This window comes from Dipodomys merriami, unplaced genomic scaffold (assembly GCF_024711535.1).
Source record: "Dipodomys merriami isolate MVZ:Mamm:240054 unplaced genomic scaffold, mDipMer1.0.p SCAF_7, whole genome shotgun sequence".
Lineage (NCBI taxonomy): Eukaryota > Metazoa > Chordata > Mammalia > Rodentia > Heteromyidae > Dipodomys > Dipodomys merriami.
In genome coordinates, this window is record NW_027206290.1 from 48,771,895 (window position 1) to 48,795,664 (window position 23,770).

The 23,770-nt window shown below is 39.6% G+C and overlaps 1 protein-coding gene across 4 annotated transcripts in view; it reads left to right on the plus strand.

Moving 5' to 3' along the window:
• Positions 1–2,735: 2,735 nt before the first annotated feature.
• Arpp21 (cAMP regulated phosphoprotein 21) overlaps positions 2,736–23,770 on the plus strand; it is a 172,894-nt gene continuing 151,859 nt past the window's right edge. The window contains exons 1-2 of one of the 4 annotated variants that reach the window (XM_070006564.1): positions 2,736–3,209; positions 4,063–4,663. The gene's annotated coding sequence lies outside the window, so the exon portion shown is untranslated. Of the gene's footprint in view, positions 3,210–4,062; positions 4,664–5,352; positions 6,169–8,268; positions 8,323–23,770 lie in introns of those variants that run through there. The other 3 variants (XM_070006566.1, XM_070006567.1, XM_070006568.1) reach the window with 3 other exon arrangements.

Genomic DNA, 23,770 nt, shown 5'->3' on the forward strand with positions numbered 1-23,770 from the left:
AGCCTTAAAGTCAAAACTGCTACTTAATAGACCTTAGCCAGTTGTTCTGGAAACAGGGCAATTGAGAAGTCTCTCTTGGGGATATGTGGGCCTTTTATTGTACTGGGGGATTATGCCCAAGGGGAGTTCTCTGCAGCCTAATTGTTAAGGAATGATGGAAGTTTAGCAGCATGAAAATTCTACTTCTCGCTTCAGCTGGAAAGGTGCTTATGAAGGTAGCTTGGCTATCTTAGCAATTTGCCTTCTTTTGAAAATCCAATTTGGGAGCGTCATTAAAGGGCATTAATTTAGTGTCTAAAGGGAATATGTGTTTAAAGGAGCTTGTCAACAATCTTAGATGTTTGCTAGTATGTAGGTGAGCTCAACTCCCTAGGCTGGAGTTACCTGGTAACCTGCATGCTCCTTTAATATCAAACACAACAGCAAGTAAGCTCATAGAACCACAGACCAAGAGTAACAGCATCTGCCTCTTCCGATACTACTACCTCTTCCCACCTTTACAGTTCAGATGTTGGTGCGTGATCTTTCACTGACACTGTGAACCAATCACCCAGAGGTACAAGAAGAAAAGAAAATGCTTTCAGTTGAATTTAATAGTAACTAATATGTGCCAGGACAAGGGCTTGAAAACATGATAGCTATTTCATATCATTTCAAGAAATACAAACACTTGATGCATGCCTAGAACAATAATTCATTGCTCACTACCTGCCTCCTATTCCCAAGTGTACATCTCAATCCCACAGTGGGACACAAATTTTTTAAATTGGATAGTGTAAAACTAATTGTCTATATGGCCTCAAATAAACTCAACCCTTCTCAATCTCTTAGCTTGTTGATAAAATATCATGAGAAAAGTTATCAAGTTAACTGAAGGCTAATAAATGTTATCTGGGGTGATGTGCTTTGTCTTCAAATACAGGCTGATTTACATGAGATGCTGCCATTAGTTTTGTCATCTGATTTGTCTATACACTGTTCACAGATGAGAGCATTCTATGCTTTCTTCTGCAGGATCATTGAGGGTATGTGTAAAAATATTAATAAAAATTCTCCTGTCTCCCATTCTTAGACTATAATTTCAATTTATAAGACTGAATTCCATTTTTTCCAAGTGAATTCAGAGTGAAATCTGATTTTTTTCTAAAAAGTCTTTGTGTTAAGGTTTTGTGTTCATAGATTATCTCTGCTTCCATTGGGAGGATGCTTGGGTGTACTCCTGTCTGAAGCTAAATCAATACTGACATTCTTTCCATGTAGTCTCAGTTATAAAAAAAAAAATATATGACACAGAACAAATTGGCACAATTTCCCCTGAAGTAAAGCTATGTTTTTCCAACATGACTTGAGATTAAGAAAAGGGGAATGAATCAGAGACACTTTAACTAAACACTCTAAAACTCCAAGTGGCTGAAAAATACATATCGAAATGCTTTTAGAGCAGTTAGGCACTTGTGTCTTAGGCCTGTAATCCTAGCTACTCAGAAGATTGAGATCTGATTGCTATTCAAAGCCAGTGAGGCAGAAAAGTCTGAGATTGTTAATTTCCAATTAACCACCAGTTTTTTTTTTAATCAGACATAATAGAATGGTTCAGGTGGTAGTGTGCAAGCCTTGAGCAAAAGAGCCAAGTCAGAGTGGTAGGCTCTAAGTTCAAGCTCCATTACTGACAATGCAAAAAAAAAAAATGTTTTTAGTGAAAACAGGAGTAGTAGTAGGGATATGGATCAAACCAACAGTCCTGAATTCTTTTTTTTTTTTTTTGTCATGGGGCTTGAACTCTAAAGAGAATGCTCTACCGCTTGAGCCACAGCCCTACTTCCCTGAATTCTCTAAGTTTTATTTTCCCACTGGATTCATTCTTATGCCAGCAAAAACTAACCTCTAAGGAAGAAGTCTTCAATAGATGGAAAACAATTACCTATTCATCAAGAGCCAGTACAACCATATTCTATTTTACAGCATTTTCTCGAAGTACATATAGGAGTACATCTACATAGAAGTACGTATGCTTTGTTTACAGTTCCTAATTAATATCTTAACAACAATGAACATGACCATGGAAATCACATTTCTATAGCCGTGTGGAAACTTGCTCTTAATAAATAAATCTGTCAATAAATGAAATAAACAATCTACCATGTGTTAACGGTAGATACTCTAAATAAATCTGTTTCGAATATCTACTATTAGCAATGGGTGCCAGAAGTGACACTAACTACCAAGATGAGCAATCTTCATGACATGGTGTGTGCTACTTATTTATTTAGTTATTTGTTGGGTTGCTAATTGCAGCTGATTAAAAAGTTGGTTTTTCCTCCTCTCTCCTTTATTGTGGGATGGGCGTCATCCCCAGCCGAGGCACGTTATTCGGCAGTGCCCGCATTGCAGAAGCTGGATGTATGGGTATCCTCAAAATAAGCTTTGGCAATTCCATGCAGGAGAGTACAACTATAATTTTGTTTCACATTAATAACAACCTAAGCTAAGAAGCCCAGAATCAAATGCCTTTCTCTCAGCTGGGGGCAGAAAGCTCCAGTGATATATCTTGGCTGGTGACCTATAATGTGGGAAAAGTAGGTTCTGTAGTTATTCAGGAGGAGTGGGTGGTATTCAGGAAATTTATTCTTTCATATTCTCTCTCTCTCTCTCTCTCTCTCTCTCTCTCTCTCTCTCTCTCTCTCTCTCTCTCTCTCTCTCTCTCTCTCTCTCTCTCTCTCTCTCTCTCTCTTCTCCTTCTCTTTCTGTGTGTGTGTGTGTGTGTGTGTGTCTTTTTGTAGTGTTCTCTGAGACAATGAAAGAATAGACAAGTGATGTACAGAAAGTAAAAATAGTACAATCTCCAAAACAAATGAAGGCGGCTGGAGAGTCATGCTTTTATTTTTTCAGGTGTCAACTCTGCTCGCTGCCCTAAGCCCTACCCTGTCTGGGTTCAGCAACATCTTAGATTGTGGATGGGCAAGCAGTGTGGACAACCCAGCCCAGCCTTGCGAGGAGCACACCACCAGGCGCGGTGCAGCTGGACTTGCGGGCTAGCTCAAGAGGCCGGAGCTGAGAATCTCCTAGAGCTCCACGCGGGTGGGGCGAGGTGTAGCGCTGCTGTGAGATTGTCTCTGCAGAGTTGGCCAGGAGAGTGATCGCAGAGGAAGGGAGCGGAGCAAAGCTTTGCCAAGTGTCCCTGGGAGTCAAGGAGGCACAAGCAGCGCACGGTATGCCTTGGGCAGGGGCGCAGGGGGCGTTGCGGAGGCTGGGGGGGGCGCGGGGAAGAAGAGCCGGGCTGGGGCTCTGGGGTGGGCGCCTGCCAGCTGAGGGTGCGAGGAGGCGGTGTGTGCCCGCGGGGTGGTGAGGGGGGGGGGAGGCCAGGGCAGCGCGCCAGTTTTCTCTGTAATTAAGCATGCTCATGCTGCGGCGTGCATGCAGCTCATGCGCTTTGTCTCAGCCTTGGGGTCCCCAGCGAAGAGCCAGGGAAATGGGGAGCAGAGCGCCTGGCACACAGAGCAGGTGTCTTCTTCACTCAGGCTTGGCCAGCGCTGGACACGGCCACCTCCCCCCCCCCCCGCTGCAGCAGCTTGGGAAGCCGGAATCTTGGGGCACCAGCAGCTGTGGGGCCACGTGCCATACAGCGCAGTGCCCCCCAGCCCTGCCCTGCCCAGCCCGGGCAGGAACCCGACGCCCGAGCGGCTGCAGGGAGGAGCTGGCGCCGCCGCGTGGGAGGCGCGGTCGGGCGGGGCGCGCAGCCAGGGTGGTCAGGGAGGGGATAGGGGGGCGGGGATCGCGATCCGTGAAGCATCCCGGCTACTGACTCCGCTGGCGCTGGCAGAGCCAGGGACAGGTGGGAGAGCATCGGGACAGGCTCAGAGAGGGAGGATAGCCAGCAGGAAGAGGGAGCACTCAGTAGGGGGGGAGTGGAGGAGAGAGAGAGAGAGAGAGAGAGAGAGAGAGAGAGAAGAGAGAGAGAGAGAGAGAGAGAGAGAGAGAGAGAGAGAGAGAGAGAGAGAGAGAGAGAGAGAGAGAGAGAGAGAGAGAGAGCGCCAGCCTTGCGCTCGCAATCCCTCCCCGCAGACGCCCTCCTCTGACCAAGTGGCCAGGGCACAGAGTAAGAGAGACACTGCAGGCACACAGGACAGGAAGAGGGACCTCGCAATTGCTGGTGGGACACGGAGGGACGCAGAGGGGTGGACAAACAGACGTCAGGACTGACAGCCAGCCGGCAAGAGAGGTGGCTTGGAGAGCAAAGCTCAACAAAGCAACGCTGTGTGGCCAGACTGTCCTCTGACTGCCAGACGCAGAGACCGGCAGAGCCACAGAAGCGCGGGCACCACCGGCGGGGCACTCGCTCACTCTCTCGGGTGCCACCGGGCAGAAGCGGCACCCACAGCCTGGGAGCGTGTCCGGAGCAGTGGCCGCCCCCCCCCCACCCCACCCCGTGCCCAGAGTAGCAGCCTGCAAGGACCCCACAAGCCCGGCGCCCTGGTTGCAGCCCACAAGCTGAAGGCTAGCTCCTTTTACTATCAGTTAAATAAATCGACTAAACAACAGCAACAAAAGGCAAGCCAAAAACCAGACCAATCCAGCCAAACAATCTTAATAAAAGCAAAAAGTAAATAAAATCAACCAAGACAACAAGACGCTGGGGGTGTAATCAATCCACTGTTCAGCCAAGGTAATAATCAAGTCTTCAGACGTGAATAGTCCACATCTTTGTGATTTTCTTCTTCTTTCTTTCCTTTCTGTCTCCTCTCTCTCTCTCTCTCTCTCTCTCTCTCTCTCTCTCTGTCTCTGTCTCTGTCTCTGTCTCTGTCTCTGTCTCTGTCTCTCTCTGTCTCTCTCTCTCTCTCTCTCTCTCTCTCTCTCTCTCTCTCTCTCTCTCTCTCTCTCTCTCTCTCTGTCCTTCTTTCTTTTTCTGCCTTATATTTTCTGCCTTATACCTGCTTTTCTTTTGGATTATTTGGTCTCTAGTGTGCGTCTTCATCCTGTTTGTGGAAAGCTGATATTTTCTGTGTATTGTGTTTTTATGTCTCTTGGAGGGAAGGGTGGCCTTCTAATCTCCCCACCCCTCAATTTAGGCAGAGATGAAATGCTGAAAGTAAATTGAAAAAGACCATGATTTTCACCCCAGAAGTTAACGGTGCAGGTTTCGTGGTAGAAAGTTTAGGATGCTCTTAATTCATTTGAAAGAGGGATATAGAAAGTTACAAGCATTCATTTTTGTCCAGGATTGAGGTCGTGGCTCCCAAGAGTTTGGGAACAGGGGGAACAGAAATTATTGTTATATTCTTGAAGTCTGTTAGATTGCAAGCTCCAGCTCTAGGTCTAGAGTTGGTTAAATATGGAGCCTTATGTTCCCTATGGTTGTTAGAAGTGAGTCGAACCACACAGGTGTTGAAAAGTTTCTTGGGCAGAGGAAATGACTCCGTGTTTATGAGTAGAAATAAAGCGAATGTAGATGTGTTCGGAACTCGATCACCTTGGAAAATACAGAGTAAGGACCAAAGTCCAAGTTCAAAAGGCAAAACAAAGAGGGGAATGAAATTTACAGGAAAGAAAAGGTGAGAAGTACAAGGCAAGGCTGGTAGAAATTACTTTCATGTGGCTGTATTTAGAGTGTGGGTAATTATTTTCTTTTTGCTTGCTGACTTTTTGAATGCATTTATAATGACACCTTAGCTTTCCCAAACAGAGTATATTCTCCAGAGTTGAAATGAATCTGCAACAATTTTGTTCACATGCAGAATAAGTCCCAAATGATTCTTATTCCTCCCTCCCTCATCTACTTTGGAAATCAAAACTGCTGTGATTGCTTTAAGTACAGAGACATGAAGACGATAGGAAATTATTTTTGCGTTTGGTAAAAGTCCAAACAGCATTGATACATACTCATTCTAAAAGAAAGAGACCTGATTCTCTGATCCACTGAATTTATGTTACCACAGGCTTGTCTGTCTTAATAGGATTTTAGCTAATGTCATTTTTATTTAAGAGAGAAAAAAATAAACAAAAACAGAAAGTGGCCATTTGGAAGCCAAGTGCTCCGGCTATGTTTTGTTCAAATAGCAGAATAATCTGCTGTCTTAACAGTGAGACAGTGAGGATTTTGCAGCATTCCTATCTGAAGCTCAATGTGAGAAAGCGTGTGTCCAATCTTTTCCATCTTAAAGGGGTTTCAAGGTATGTATTTGTTTATGTTTGATCCTCTATTTCCTTGTTTATCAAATTCTACTTTTTAATCACTTGGACTAATAGGAAATTTTTTGAATTTCCTGGAGAATCAGTTTAGGTGTATTCTTTGAGGGGTATAATACCCCATCACAAAATATTCTATTCTAAAAGCATAATCTATTATTAATATATTTGCTTATCCATTGGAATAATTATGATTATTGTTTGGTATCATTGCGGTTTTCAAAAATATTTAGATGACTTTGACTTCATTTATCCACTCTGGGCACAATTTTTGTCATTTGAAAGCTAAAATAACTAAGTTACTCCAGTGGATTGCTTATTTATCGACTACTTTGTTTAGATGAGGTATATTTAAAGAATTTTTACAGCTCTAAGGTTAACTATCAGGTTCTCAGTGACTTAATTTCACCCGTGCTGATTTCTCTTTTACAATATACAGCTCAGACCCAGACAGATTTGTGTGTGCTGTTAGATTTGCAAATTACTCATCTCCCAGTGACTTTCTCACTCTGATCCCAATTGAGTATGGTTACCTTGAGAACTGTGGCATTAGCCCTGTCAGAGCATGCTCCACTAGGGATTTCTATGCAGTCTATTTTTAATGCTATTTAATGAAGGAGTGAGCACCTCACTCAGCAGTAAAATTATCATGGGGAAAGACAAAGCTGTTCCTGGTTATGGATACTGCAGAAGAATATTTGGAAAGGTAAAGACTGACTGGCTGGTGGAGTGGCAATTTTGATTAAGTCTTGGTGTTGTATTTATGAGAAACAATTAATTTTAGTGAGAAAATGATACATGAGTAGTTTGAAACATGTTCCCAGACCTTCTTCGCTCATTCTTAGAAAGAAGATTAAACAATTTGAGTTTCTGAAACTTGAGCAAGACACTAACCACAGAGTCTCTGCATTCATATTATTATTAGTATAAGCTATGAGTATGAGAAATAAAGAAATAATTTCAAATTCTTAAAACATTGTTCAGTAGATGGTTTAGCGCTTTATGCAGCATTCTGGGAATGAAACAATCAATATCGTCTTTAAACCCAATAATAACCTGAAGTTTTATGTAATGAATTGTTTTGTGAATTCTTTTATGAACTTGGAATCCTGGGTACAGAATTGTGGCAAGTAAGGGAAGCAGGAAGCTTTGGTTGAAACTGATCAATATTTGGGCTGTTTTCTCCACTTAACTTTGAGATAAGACTCGAGTTATTTTCCGAAAGCTAATCATTTTTAAAAAACCTAGACCCCAGTGGCAGCACTGATAAATTTTGGGTTATTCAAATGAGGGTCAAAGTGTCATCCTATGAATAAGATGCAAGAAACCGTCTGACTGCAACATTTGCATGTATGCAGAACACCTGCCTTGAAGTAGAAAGTGAGAATGTTCGTAAGAAAGGTCTTCTTTGCTCTACTTCATGCTATAATCAGGTCATTACATTTTTGCCTGAATGAAGCTAATTAGACAAAAATGCTTAAGTAGTTTCAAAATGAATAACCAAGAGAATGACAACAGTGTATAAGTAGAGAAATAAGTTGCATGGTCATTTATTAATGAAGCTATTAGATGGAATGAAATTAATCTGGATTTTTGCCAATTATGAAATCAATCCTCTCCCCCCCCCCACCCCAGTAAGCTCCCAAGAGAGGTATAGTGCAAGGAGGTCTTGTGATTGTTTGTTTGTTTGTCTGATTGTCATTTTCTCTGGGCACTTCTGGAAGAAGAAGGGCACCCACACTAACGGGACTAGTTAGTCCCCTTATTGGTGGTGCCGCCGGGACCACAGTGTTGCCTCTTTTCTCAAGCTTTGCAAGTCTGGGGGCATTCTCATCTGAATTCAATATGAGTTTTTGTCTGTGGACAAGATAATGATAAGCTACATGGGCAGAGTATGGAATGAGTCAGCCGCCAAAGATAAAAAAAAAAACGTACTGTAGTCAAATGTGAATTTGATTGAGGATTCTTTAGGATGAAGACAGAGTTTGAAGTCCATCAAACCTAAGATCGGAAACTGTAAATTAACTACTTGTATACCAGTCAATTTAATTTGAAACTGATTCTTTTTTACAAGGTTGGGGGGGAGGGAAATGCGGGGTCTAAAAGTGCTGTGGCCACTGAAAACCAGTTCTCCTAATGGTAAGTACTGACATCATTCTAACTGATCCTACATTGGGATGCCTTGTTTAAGAATTTGTAAATCTCTAATCACCAAAGACTTGGCTTCCATATAAATGCATTGTATCACTTGGGAAGTTCAAAATGTGTTAATATGAATTAAGTCAGTGATGAAAAGCTTACGACAGACAGACAGACAGACAGACAGACAGATAGATAGATAGGAATGTAGATAGATAGATCTTTATATATCCTCTCTTAAGACAAAGGATCTTTATCTTTTGGGAACTATATATTTCCAAATGCTTTGCATTTCTCAGGGCTTTGCTTCCATGGGTATTTCACTCTGACCTTTCACACTATATATGAATAATGAGTTTTAAGAAGTAATGTAAGTCAATGCTGTAAGTCTTTTGAATATTAAAAAGAATATTTGTATGGTATATGTGGTAAAACTAGACTTGTTCTTCTCCAGGTATCTTTTCTTCTAAGTGTTAATTTATTTTAAAGTGCTCTCTTCACCAAGTTCTAATAAATTGATTATTTTCAGTGCCTCAGCCTTATTTTTAGGTTACTTTAGCTTATTTAGAATAGAAGTAGTCCTAGATATTAAAGTATTTATTTTTGTTATTTATTTCACAGGCATTTCATTTCTGTGATGATTAGATACAAGCTAATATCTGCAGTATTTCAAGTGTAGACATACTAAGCTTCATAAAATTTCAAGTACCTTAGATACAATATCAACTTCATCCACCAGTTTTTAATGTTAGCAGCATTGTTGTCCTGTGGTTTCAAATCCCCTGTGATCTGATAGTGTCTTGAGTTATAGGAATGTCTGGGTTATATTTTGCAACACACCTTTGTCTAAAATTATTAGGAGAAAGCTTATACAGATAAAAGAAATTGAACTAAAATAATTACATTGGATCAATCAAAGGGAAATTGGGAAATAACCCAGGTTGTCTTGATTGTCTCCTTTCAGACTAAATCAACATCACATTTTGTTCTTTTTTCCTTGCTGCCAGTGTAGACTGTAGCATCGCCAGGGAAGAGAATGTTAGTCCCTGTCTAGGGTCATAATAGATCAAGATTTGAAATTCTTCTATGCACTTTTTATCCAAAGAAAATTTCTTCTGACAGTTTTTAAAAACCTCGCTTGAAACATGTAACAATGCGACAGGTTTGTAAGCTTTTATGTTTTATAATCAAAATTACAATAAAATTGCAATTGTGACATTAAAATGCTAAAGAATTAATCCAGAATTGATTCACTGGAGGTTTATCCTCTTAATTATTCCTCAGTTATAAATTCATAAGACACTTTAAAACATCATATTCATGTCTCTTATTTAGCAACAGAAAATCATTTCATTTTATCTAGGTAGTGTGGGGAGAAGCCCAGTAATGATCAATTTCAAAAATAGGCCTGTTAGCACATTTTCGGATTTTATACTACTTCAAAATCATACCACAATGTACCAATTAGAAATCCATTGTGGGCAACCTACAAAATATTAAAATGCTGTTAATGAAATCACTTCCTTAAATATCACTAGTTTTAAGACAATGTAAGCAAAATTTACTTTAAATTTAATGAGAGCTCAAAAATCTTTAATCAGACAGCAATTGCGTTATTTTAAAATTTCAAATATTTTCACAAATGGTATAGAGATTGATTTGGCATATAGTAGGTTTTAATTTGGGTAGAATCACATCGTGTAATATAGAATCATTTCTCTGTAGTGTTTTCATTTATACCATTGAGCCTGGCTCACCTAATTATGTCCAGTATCTCTCCCTAATTTTTTTTGTGACAGGGACACCCGAAAATAACTCAATGAGTCTACAAGCAAATTTAGTGATAGAATTCTTAATAATGGATCAATTCTCTTACCTTTGTGTTGATGGTTGCCTCCTTTTTATACATTAGGTGTTTGAGAAAAGAATCATCTCTTGAAAATCAAAAGCCAGAGGAATAGTTTTCAAATCCTTAGCTGATTCCCTTCAAATTACCTAGATAACAACACTCACTTCAGAAGATTCTAGTTCATAGATTGAAACATTAATGAGATCAATATACTAACATAATTGGATCTAGTTGATGCTATGAATGAACATAAATAAGTGAGGTCATCATTGTTACTGAACAAAATTTAACATCAGTTTCTGAAAGTTTTATGGTTCTACAAGTTTGAATAAATTATTGTTTGACAAGTAAACAGATGGTCAGGGACCATCCGCTTGTTAGCATTTCCAGCCACTTGCAGGTGGTCCCTTGATTATCAAACAGATGAAGACAAGTCAAGTACTTGTCAGTAGAAGGTTAAGGCAGGACAGTTTAACTGATTGAAATTCAGAGACAGTCATAATTGTTTAACATTTACATGCTCAGAAATTCAACTGGAAACTGATAATCGAATTTGTAAAGCACACAATAAATCTTTGCATGAATTCTAATATGCATTTCAGGAAACACTCGGTATTGACATATTTGTTAGTATTTTGTTCATACATATGCACCTTTGGTGCAAATCCCAGGGTTGTGGACATCTGATTTAATTTCATCATCAATGATCTATAAAGAGTAAACAAGCAGAATCAGTCTGAGTAGGTACCAGAACTTAAATTCTTATAGTATTCAAATGCTTTTACTACTCATTATATCTCTAGTACAATTATTTAAATAAATGTCATAGGAAACTTTTTAGTTGGAAGTAGTGCATTTTATATTTTTAGAGAAAAAATTATAGTTTATCCTCAAATTATAATTCTCTAAGTCAATGTTTCACATATCAAATTAATTAATCGAGGGGATTCTGCAGTTTTATTTATGACCTGATTTTCTTTACCTGACCTTTCGAAATGATTATACTAACTAGCTTATATCACATACTTTGAGGTTTTTATTTAGGAAATTGTTAAACAACTGGTACTGTTCTAAGTGCCAAAACTCCCCAACAAACAATTCATATTCACTTCATTTCACTCATTTCTAAGCTACAGCAGTATTTGGTCACAACATGATCCCTTTGTGAAAGTGACGATCCTTCTCCAACTTTGAACCTTTCACATAATCCCTCTGGAAAGATAGAATAACACAGTTTGTCATTGTCACAAATATCCATAGTGCAGATACCTCTAAATCTTGACATAATTATATGCTCTCCGTCTTTAATTATTATTATTTTGGTCATTGATGGGAACTCTAGGTGATTTAACTATTAGTAAATTTATTTTCAGCACCAAGAGGCAGGTGAGTATCCATAGTCAATAGGACCGAGTTTATGTATTGCAAAAGCCATATCTATCTTCTAAGATAATGATATAAATATCCTTCCAGTGGGGGAAATATTTTGCCCCACAAGGGATAGTAGGATCTGTGTTGTTGGATAAAGATATAGGAAGTTTGTAGACAGGCATGTTTTGCATTCAGTGGAATTTTATATTGAAATTTGGGTTAAAACTAAAGGAAGGGTTGTGTAACTAAAGCTGTGCTTGGGGCTCATGTGAGAAGGAGCAGATATCCATTGAATGGAATGAAGAAAAGTTTTCACCAGAAAGCATATGAGCCTCAGTGAGATTCTTCAGGTTAGAAAAATACATACATTTTAGGTCAAAATCAAACTTCCAAGGAATTAAGGACGACGGGGTGTTTCTAAATCTCACTTCTCCACACCTTTCCTCCATCAGTATGAGATGTGACACCTGAACTCGCACTTGGTGTTTGTTTTGGGGTCTGAGCAAATTACTAAACGTAACTGAGGCCTCGCTTGCTTCCCAGTACCCGCAGGTCAAATTCCACTGTTAATGCCAATCAAGCTCCAAGCAAACCAACTTACAAGTTATGGGACAAGCAACTGTTTATTTATTTATTTCCATCTTACTGTTTCCATTCTTCTCAGTTTTAAGGGGGTAATGAGATCTGTCTTGCAAGATCAAAGCACAAGCACCATGAATATTATGCAATCTAAATAAAACCTCATTCTTTTATAGAAATCCTCTGCAAGGATATTTAATTTGATTACATAAATGAGATTCGATTCTTTGTTTGAAAAAAAAAAGTAAGTTAGAGTATCGCTGTTTTTCCATTGACACCCAGTAGAAATTCTGTTTTATTTTGTTGTACTTTGGAGACATGGCCTTGCTATATAATCCATCCTTGCCTTGACTTCAAGATCCCCCTGGCTTAGCCTCCTGGTTGCTGGTATTATACATGTTTGCCACCATGGTTGTCTCCAATACACAAATGGATGGTTAAAATTGGTGACTATTTCCACTCCTTCTGCGCCTATAATATATCAAAGGCCAGAATAGTGACTAATCATAAAGTATTCATTGTTTAAAGATGGTGACAAATACTATCCTTCTCTACTGTCAGATTCAGAGCAGAGAATGAGCAAACTCAGAGTTTTCAAAACAGAGAAAGTACGGCATGTTGCTTTTCAAGTATGTTGAAGTTATACACTTTCTTCCACTAACAGGGGTAGCTAAAGATCCACATATTGGACTCAGAGGCAGTTGGAATGGCTCCATGAAGGAATAACCTTCAGTCAAAGCGCCATGTGCAGGGAACAGTGAACAGCCTTGAGTGTCAGGGGAGATGACAGCATGTCTCTATTCCCCAGAACAAAGCAGGTGGAGCTTGGGGATTGCTGAATGGGTTCTTGTCAGTCTCACAGAAGGCTTTCGCTTCCTGTCTCCGAGTGCTTGGTGAGCTGTTTGCATAGAGCAGCGGATTTGGCCTCTGATCCTAAAGTATCTGCAGATAATTTTGCTAAATGAGTCAGCACTGTGCCTGTGTGAATGCTACCAGAGGAGAGAAAAGGTTGCTCTCTCAGGATTGGGATTTGCATACTTGCTTGCCCTATCAGGAAATGGAGAACCACAAGACCACAAGTGGTGTTCAGTGCAGGAGAAGGTGAGCCACACAAAGCAGCAAGTGCACCAGATTCTTGCATGTAATTGTGATTGTAATTGACCTATGAGCTATTCCTCTGGAAATAAATACAGTCAAAGGGTGATTCAGTGGAAATTCTCAGCCTGCGTGACTAGGTTTATCATCCTTTGCTATTATATTACAATATTTTTGGGAAAAACAATTTTAAAACAGGGAGAGAAAGAAAGAGAAGAAGAAGAGAGAGGGGAAAGAGAAGGAGAGAATGAGAAAGAAAGGAAAGGAGAGGAGAGAGTCAGAGAGAGGAGACAGTAAAGGAAGGAGAGTCTGTGTAATAAACATGCCTCAAACCTATGCCCTAATGTATATTTTTAACTTTCTGATTTTGGCTTGTAGAGTTCTTGCATGGGTCTTATATTTAATCAAGTTTACTGAATTAAACACCAACTATTGTATTGTCAAAGACATCTAACATTTAGGATTTCAAATTATCTCTCCATAAAGTTAGAGTTGTATTTTCCCCTGTAATTTCAGCTTAACTGGACTAAACACTCCTTTCTTAAAAGAGAATAAAAGAGATGTCCTTCTGTGTAGAATTGTAACCATACTGGAGATCATTCTGGATCTTACAAAGAAGTTTCTTCTTCTGATCTCAGGAAATAAACAGTTCTATGTAAATATCAAGGCCCCTCAAACTTCAGTCTGCTTAAATTGTGTGTGTGTGTGTGTGTGTGTGTGTGTGTGTGTGTGTGTGTGTGTGAGTGTACTTATATGTGTGATTTTTCCATTGACAGGAAAGGCAGTCATAGTCATATCATTGGAAGGGAAGGGATGAGGCAAAGTCAAGTACACAAATAGTTTCCAAATCATTGGCACACAGGCCAAAGCCATCTCATTTTTCCTGGATGTGGCCTTCGGAGGGATTAGCTGTGGGGAAAGAGCTCTAGAGTGTGGGGAAGAATTCATCCCTGTAAGGGACTGGGCAGGGAGAAACTAGGGAATAGAAGGCAGGCTGAGGGAGAAAAGGGGGAATAACACTGGGAAATGAGGGACTTCTAGACCCCCTTCTTGCCTTAAGCAGAATCACTTCCCCAAGTTGAAGGAAAGTTACTTTTCTTGCTACAGGAGAAAGATTTAGTGATGAACCTGATTTAAATAGCATACCATATCATCCATGCAGAGTCATTGAGAACTGGTTGAAGATGGACTCCTATTTATAAAAGTAATCTTGCCAGGTAGTAGTGGCTCCCACCTGTAATCCTTGCTACTTAGGAGGTTGAGATCTGAGGGTCAACGGTTCAAAGTCAGCCTGGGCAGGAAAGTTGGTAAGACTTTAATCTCCATTTAAATATAGTGATTCAAATATCAAAGAAATAGGTTTGCCTCCTACATCTTAAGTATGCTGCCTGAGTGCTCTTCCCAGAGAACAGCAAGTGCTGGGACCTTCACTCAATAGGGGACACATGATCTTCCTTCTTCAAAACTGGGAGACTTTTCTTATGTATACAGAACTATAGATCCTGCCACATCTAGAGTTCTCATCAGAACAGCCCACAGAATGTATTGGGGACAATCCTTCATCAAGTATCAAAGCTTCTGCCAAAGCCAATCGTGGTGGCAGCTATGTTCTTGTATGACAGCTGTCAAGATTTCTCTTTGGATCATTGATTCATCAATCCCTTACATCAGACAGCACTACTCTTGCTACCCTGATCTTTCATTCTTATTTGTGAAATATTTATTGAAGTTTTCCTGTGTTTCGGGGTCTCAAACTAAATATTTGAGACTTTTTCCTTTTATAGGGTTTTATGAGCCTTTGGCCGAGGTGAGCACTCTAACATTTTTGGACAACAAATTGTGGATAGGTGAATTTTGGACAATGAAACTAGGAATTAATTTTGACCAATTAGGAAAATCCCTTTTTCAAACAATAACCTTAGGTAGGAAAATCAGGAGAATGTAGAAACATATTGTTCCTAGCAAACTAACGTAAAATGTGGACAGCTGGTAAATTCTGGGGTGCAAATGGAAATATACTGTGCATTGAAACTATCAGTTAGGGGCCTCTCAAAGAAGACACAGGGTCTGTCCATCAGCAGAGATAGCAGCAAAGGAGGAGTCCATTCATGATCTTCACTCTATATATTTGATCCCACACATTACAGCTTAGCTGTTCTAAATTTTGAGTACTTCATTTCCTTTTGTTCTCTTTTGTGCCAATGCTGGGGCTTGAATTCAGGGGTCAAACTCTCCCTTGGATTTTTTGCATAAGGCTGGTGCTCTACCATCAACTACAGCTCCATTTCCAGCTGTTTTTGCTGGTTAATTGCAGATAATTTTCTTCAGGATTTTTTTTTGACCAGGATTGGCTCTGAACTTGGATCCTAAGATCTCAGCCATCTAAGTAGATTGGATGTAAGCATAAGTCACAAGCACCCAACTAAAGTGCTTTGTTTCTAACAATGGGATTGCTATAGGTATCCCATTTATAAATCACTTATCCCAGACCTCAGGATCAATTACTTTTTATCCTGAAAGTCATTTTGATCCTAGAAGCCATAAAAGATTGGCCACACTACACATGATCAACATATACATGCCAATGAGGCCATCTTTCCAGCAGATGCTCCTGGCAAAGACTGGACAGGCCTGACCTTGTCTAAGCCACATGAGCAATAGAGGCTTGAAGATGAGATTTGAGGATGAATGATTCAGAATTCCCCATGTGTGCAAAATCCAGGCAGCATTTCATTAGCTACCAAGCTGTTAAGTGGGTCTCCTAAGCAAGTCTAGCAATTGTGAACAGAGTTTACACCAGTACCCTTCCAGGAGCAATTTGGAACTGTTATCTAAGAACCAGAAATGGTTTCAAACTTAATACAGTCAACTTGTTCCCATAGTAGGCAAAAAAAGACTATATCCAGCAGAAAGCCATTTTGTACAATCAGAGATTCACACAAGGAATCTAGCAAGAGAGCTCTAAAAATCAATATTTCTAAAATCTCTGGAAAACATTACCTCATTGTTTTAGCCTAGCTGGAAAAGAGATTTTTGATATTTTAAGGAAAGTTGAGAAGATATTGCAGTTTTCATTGTTTATTGATAAATGACTAGGCCTAAGCTAGGATCAAAAGGTTTGCTCTGTGAGCCAAGGAATTTTCAACATTGAGACCGACCCAGGCATGTAAACTTGAAGGGGCTGATGTGTTTTACTCCAAGTTCTGTGAACTTAGCTAATGTATGCGATTGACAGAGAGCCAGCATTTAGGTATTTCTGATGAAGTGTATCAATAATAGTTGTTGAGACCTAAGTGAAAGGAATGCCATGTTTTGTGAACTTGTTAGGGGAACTACCTGGGGCCATTTGTGGTGGAAACCTACACTTATTTCTGTATTGATTAGGTGGTTAGTGCCATCTATTTAGCTTTGTGGGAATTACTTGCTCCTTCTGCACTCAGGCAAAAAAATGCTTATCAATATAGAAATCCAAGCTTCCTCTAGACCTCTCAGTGATGAGGAAAACTCAGTATTTTTCTATAGGTTCTAAATTTATCCTTGGATCACTTATGATCATAAGCAGCCAACTTACGGAGTTATATTGAATACATAATCTGTTTAAACTGTTTTGCACTGTAAATTCGAGCTGGTTTTTAACTCAACCCTTTGTGCATGGAAATGATGCTGGAATGCTCTGTCTTTTGGTGATGGTCTTCACTCTGGTGATAACTATGTTGTGGCATACTTGTCTGTGGAAAGAAGAAAAACATGTATGCATCATCTTTAAATTATTTTTCTTTCTCTCTTTGTGATGTGGATTATCTGTTATCATAAGATTGCCATAAAAATATAAACAGAACCAGATGATTATTCTAGAGATCTGGAACTGAGAATCAGAGAATTAATTACTTTTTTCATAAATAGTAAGATAATGACAGAGAACGAAGAAAATGGAAGTAACTTTTGGAGCTGGTACAAAGTACCAGATCTCTACTGTCTGCTGTGTGTGATCAGCACGCATTTCCACAGTCCTTCTAGAACTTTCTCCAAACATTATGGAAAAAGTATAAGTCAGAAGTCAAAGTGATCTAAGTTTCATTCTCACTTCTGCCTGTCTCTCATCTGACCATTATGAGCTTTAGATTCTTTATGCATGTTCCCATGGAAAATAGTGCTGCATGACAGATAGCTGTCTGTGATCAGACCAGTTTTAGTATGGTATGACGTGCCATCATATCATGAAATGAGACTGAGGGGTATGGAGCACAAGTCTCAAGAACTTGGGTTCAGTTCGATGCTCACCACCATAAAAAAAAACACTCATGGACATGTGAAAATGCATGTAATGAAATTATGCACCAATTTTTGTTTGGAAAATATCACAGAGTTATAGTCTGAGTCACAAGTATTTTATCTGCCCATGGGTAAATTTTTAAAAAGGAAATAGAATTAGTTTGGAAGGCATGGTTAGATATTGCTATTATAATGATATAAGCCAGGCACTGGTGGCTCACACCTATAATCCTAGCTACTCAGGAGGCTGAGATCTGAGGATTGCAATTTAAAGCCAGCCCAGGCAGGAAAGTCCATGAGACTCTTATCTCCAATTAACCATCAGAAAACTGGAAGTGGCTCTGTGGCTCAAGTGGTAGAGTGCTAGCCTTGAGCTGAAGAGTTGACCGACAGCACCCAGGCCTAGAGTTTAAACCCTACAACTGACAAAAAAAAAAAGAAAAAGAAAAAGAACAAAGAGAGGTGTGTGTGTGTGTGTGTGTGTGTGTGTGTATTAAACATAATCCTATAAAAGAATTGAGAAAAGACCCCAGCATCTCTAAATGCATAATTATGAAGCAATTTTTTTTTTATTTAAGGGATCAAGTCATTTGCATTTAAGGACAAAGAGTTAACCTAAGGATTAATTCAAATGGCAAAGTGACTTTTTTCAGGAAAAAAAATATTTTTGAATATCTATGCTGATCAGGAGGCTTAAATTGGAGGCTGTAGTTTAAAGCCAGCCCAGGCAGGAAAAAATCTGTGAGACTCTTACCTCTTATCTCTGATTAGCAGCAAAAATACTCGAAGTAGAGCCATGGCTCAAGTAGAAGGGCACTAGCCTTGAGTGAAAAAACAAAAGGACAATGCCCAGGTCCTGAGTCCAAGCCCCAGTCACTCTCTCTCTCTCTCTCTCTCTCTCTCTCTCTCTCTCTCTCTCTCTCTCTCTCTCTCTCTCTCTCTCTCTCTCTCTCTCTCTCTCTCTCTCTCTCTCTCCCTTTTCTCTCTCTGTCTCATATGTACATACATGTATGCATATATATGTGTAACAAAATTGTAAACCCAATGGCTTTGAAGATATAGATTAAGGAAGAAGTGACTTTTTAAAACTTTTGCCTTTCCAATTTTTAATTTTCTAAAGTGGTCCCCATGTCTAAGATTTTAAGTACATGTTACAAGATAGTACTTGTGGACTCTTTATAGTTAAGGAACAAGTATTTCTTTGTCCTTCAAGTACTCTTCTAAGCTAGTCCTCTGCCAAGTTGGGAAAAGTGCTACCTGTTTAGTTTGAACTTCCTTTCTTTTCCATATGAAGAATTAATACCTGGTGGACTAATTTATTTTCTGCCCACCACCAACACATCATTCCATTGAGAATGTAATTATTCATTTTAACTGTTCTCTTTATCCTGACATGATCACCCAGAAGATGCAGCCAGAACCATCCAGGATAGCTCAATTTGTATTTTTACTAAGCAATCCCCAAACACCTGGAAAACACACACAGACACACACACATGCACACACACACACACACACACACACACACACACCACACACTGGCTCAAGTTTCCTGTGTGGTATTTGCCAGAGGTGACAGTTGAAGCTGACAGATGTGCAGGGTCAACTTGGCCTGTGATCCTTATGCCCTGAGGAGTCAGTTTCTCCAACAAAGGAAATGGGAAGTTAATAGAATTATCAGTATTACCCATAAACAAATGTAGGTATGACAGCCCTGTTGGTTAAGCATTTGTCAATGGTAGGAGTTTGTAAGATATATGGACAGAGACAATGTTTAATTTTTACTCATTAGATGTTAAATGTTATTTCATGATGTGAAACAAACAACCAAAATAACTTTAATTGCTTTGCCATTTTGCTTAATTAAAGAAATGGAAGATGACAGAAATATTACTTGTGGGTAAATAGATTTATTTGATAATGATATTTTTGTGATGCACAGAAAACACATTGCTTTCTCATTTCTTGTCTGACTCATTATATGCAATTATGACTTGACTCAGGACCTGTGGATTAACTTTCATTTCATTGTTAAGAAATTCTTTTTAGGTGTTTTGTTTTTTTATGTTTTAAAACAAGATCTTACTACTTGGTGCAGATTTGCCTTGAACTCTTGATTCTCTGTCTACTGAGATTAAAGGTATTCAATATCATGAGGTGCACCTATTTGTTTGTTTGGTTGTATCAGTGCTGGGTGTCAAACCCATAGCCTCATGCATATACTCTCCCTCAGAACAGAAAAAAAATACAGAAAAGAAATATGCACCACAATTTGCTCAATATGTTATATGCTGATGTACACATACATGTGAATAAATTATATGTAATCTAATAAATTATTCACATGTAAATTTGGAATCCCATTATATTACAAAGGGACTAATTTGTATCATTATGAGATCAATGATGGGGTAACCGAAATTATTTTCTGTTTCCTTTGCCTGATGAGTTAACTTATGCCATAACTAATGAACAATATCCCATTAAGGGTAAGATTTCAGAACAGAAGCAGTGAAGAGAGAAAATGTGCATTTATCCTTGGTCTCAACCCATCATTCCTAGTAATCAGTTACAAATATAGAAATAGAGGATCAGGTGATAAATTCATCACTTCCAAGGGAGACTCTGGGACTTCTGTATATGGAAGCTTCATAGCTCTTCCAGAGTGATCAAAATGAGTTATGTTATCTGTGTTATAATACCACTGATGCCCTTAGTTGGCCCAACCATGGAAGAAAATAGGTCTAGGGGGAATTCTAGCCCAGGGGACCCTTTCTTTCTTGTCACACAAATGCAGTGGTTCTCACACTACATCTGCTAAAGTCATACACAGCATTCTGTGACCATGCAGTTCTGGATGGGAATCAAGTATCTGCACTGATTTTATTTTATTAAATTATCCTGATTTTTTAAATCTCAAATCATGATCCTCTAGATCTCAAACTCCTGAGTAGCTAAACTTACAGGCATGAACCACCAGTGTAGGAAAGTATCTGCTTTTCTAACTTGTACCTGGCAATGCTGGTACTTCTGATTCATGAACCACAATTTCAGAACCACTGAGAAAAAAAAAAAAAAACATAAACCTTAGAGTCAGGATGAAGAATTTCATTAACTTATGTAAAAGAATAGTGTAAGATTTCAAAACACCCTGGTTTCAAAATAAAATTTAACTTATTTTCATTTATATTATGTTTAACGCATAACATATTAAAAAAGAAATATGGAATACAGATAACAATACAGATAACACAATTGTCCACTTCTTGAACTCAGAGCCTTTTCTATTCAAGACTAGTGCTCCACCACTTGAGTCCCAGCTCCACTTCCAGATTTTTTTTATGGGAACTGGAGATAAGAGTATCACAGATTTTCCTGTCTGGACTGACTTTGAACTGTGCTCCTCAGATCTCAACCTTTTGAGTAGCTTGGATTACTGGCATGAGACCCCAGCATTCAGGTTTAAAAGTAGTAATTTCTAAGTCATACAATTGTATCCCCTAAAAATCAAGGAGTTTGGTTTTGTGTGTGTGTGTTTTCAATTGGTGAGCTGGACATGGTGGTTCACATCTGTAATTCCAACTATAAACCTGGGCTACACAGCAGGATCCTGTGTCAAAAATAAATAAATACATCCATACATATATTCATAAATTAAGCCAATAAGTAAATAGGTAAATAAATATTGATGATCACTAGAGTTTAAGATGGAAACATGAAACTAGGTAGAACAAAACTCATGACAGCTTTTTTATAATTGTTAATCCAATGTCCTTCCCAAGGAGAGATAATAAACCCACAGGCACCCATGACCTGGAATATTATTCAGCCATTAAAAAGAGGGAGCTACTGGTACATATCACAGTTTAGATGAAGCACAGGATATTATGCTGAGTCAGACAGGGAGAACACAACATCATAGATTCAATGATTCATTAACATACACTTCATGGTGATAAAACCCCATTAACAAAGAACAGATTTGCGATTGTCAAGAGATGTAACAAGGAAAGTGGTGATAGCTCTGATCGAGGTTATAGTTGCACATGGAACACATGAAATTGTTCTTTCCCCCAAAGAAGTCACATTTACTATTTACTATATCATAATTTTAAATTTTAAAAAATCTGAATTCTGCCATCCTTAGTTATACTGGCACAGTCATGGGAGTTAATGTGTTATCTCAGGTAGATCTGCAAACGTACTTGCAGCAAACGACAGAGATGACCTATAGGATCCTGACTATGCAAATTTAGGAAGTTGGGAAAATCTGCCTCCCTCTCCTGGCCGCTTGTCTCCATTTCCTTACGTGTTGTTTTTCTTAGGATCCTTTTCTGTAATCTTTGATGTTCTCACGGTGATTTTCAGGGACAGGTTTGCTGTTCTTGGTTAGACTAACTGTGACAGACTGCTAGCATGGAACCTGTATCCACATCCCTTCCCATCCCTGTAAGGGGAGGTGTCAAGGTCTTCCCTCAGCTTGCCCAGGACCATAACAGCCACCTTTCTGGGGAAGCTAGAACCATTCTCTTCTCAGGTAGCTCTACATTTTAAAGAGAATGAGGCCTCTAGAAATGACTAGAAACTGCTCAGTTCTAATTGGAGCTTTCATGATGTAGTATCATTTTAAATATCTACGGAGTGCGTGCATGTGTTTTTCTGTGTATGATATTCAATAGCAAATACATATAAAATGCTATCCATGTGTACCTTATATGGCTTACCTTGTTAATTGCGTCCAGTGGTCTATGAGTTGAGGACTCTTATTGTTTATGAGAAAACTGAGGCAGTCAGAGAGAAGATTCAAGCTTTAAGCCTTGAGAGTCAAGTCAAGGATCAAGTCCAACTTGAGAATTCCATTATTAACCACTCACTCACTACCTAGCGCTTTCTCTGCTTTGGCAATTGTTTTTGCCTATATTCTTTCTCATTGCGAGAGCTTCCTATCTTTGCTAATGCTGCATTTGAGTTTACACTTGGCCCACCATTACTAGCCCTGAGGACCTTCACAAACCCTCATGCAGAGCTCACCTTGCTGCACCACACTGTCAGGGAGTGCACTTACGTTCTGGGGTTCAATCCAGGGACACACTGAGTCATTGGTTGCATGGGTAAACCCTAGAGGGTATGGAGGGAGGGGGCTGTGTGGAAGACAGAGCTGCAGCTGTCAGTGAGGTAAATGCGTGGGACCACAGAAGGGCCATACTGCTGGCCTGGAGGCCCAAGTGTTGGTGAAGTCCACCATGAGGTGTGTCTGTCCTGTATGCCTACGCATCTTCTGCTGTCACCCAGATGGGTAGGCTCCCAGGTTGAGCGAGCAACCTGTGCTAGCGGACCCTGCCTATGAATCCAGCCCCCCAGCTGGTGAGTCTGTTTCCCTAATTGACCATGGGTGAGCAGAAAAAGACTGGGTCTAAAGCTTCAGGACAATCATCCAACTCCTTGTTTTCTCACTGATATGACCTGTGGAACAGATAAGGGAAATATAGGGATGCAGTCAAAGTCTTAGAAACAGAGAGGATTCCTTTTGTTTCAAAGTCACCCAGCACCTTCTCTTTCTTGTTGGACTTTGATGACCTGCCTGTAGAAATGTTTGGTTTGATTGTTTATCAGATGCAGTCTCTATCAATTCAGCCTTCAAACGCATTTCTGGGCTGAGGTTAGTTACATCATGATTGGCTATAGTCCCTCAGTCTTCTTTAAGTCTGAATCCCAGCACAGTGGTCGAGATGCCAACAACCATGAAAGAGTCCTTCCCGAAATGGGCTAGCATTTCGAGTTTGGACCAGGGGCGGAGCATCTATTGTACAGTAACACAAGCTCCTGTGACTAAAGGGCTGCTCAGCACTAAGATGCTTGTGGACTCAACTATAGAGCTGACATGTCTGTATGTCAGGGGATGAGGCAGCTTCGCTGATGAAAAGTAATTGCGCCTTCCTGACTGGTTATAACAGAAATAATATACATTCTTGACAAAGGATACAATTATTACTTGTTTTGGCATCTTCCTGTAATAAGTAACCATGCTGCTCACTGAACACATTTCAGGTGCGTAAATTGAGCAACATATTGGTAGGCCCTGGGGTTTCAGCCCCTTGTATGAATAATTTCAATGCCATTTGACCTTGGGCAAGGACTGTTTAGTTGGGCATCGGTCTTTCACGCCTGTAATCCTAGCAACTCAGGAGGCTGAGATCTAAGGATCAAAGTTCAAAGACCGTTCATGTAGGAAAGTCGGTGAGACGATCTCCAGTTAACATGTAGATTGACTGAAATGGAACT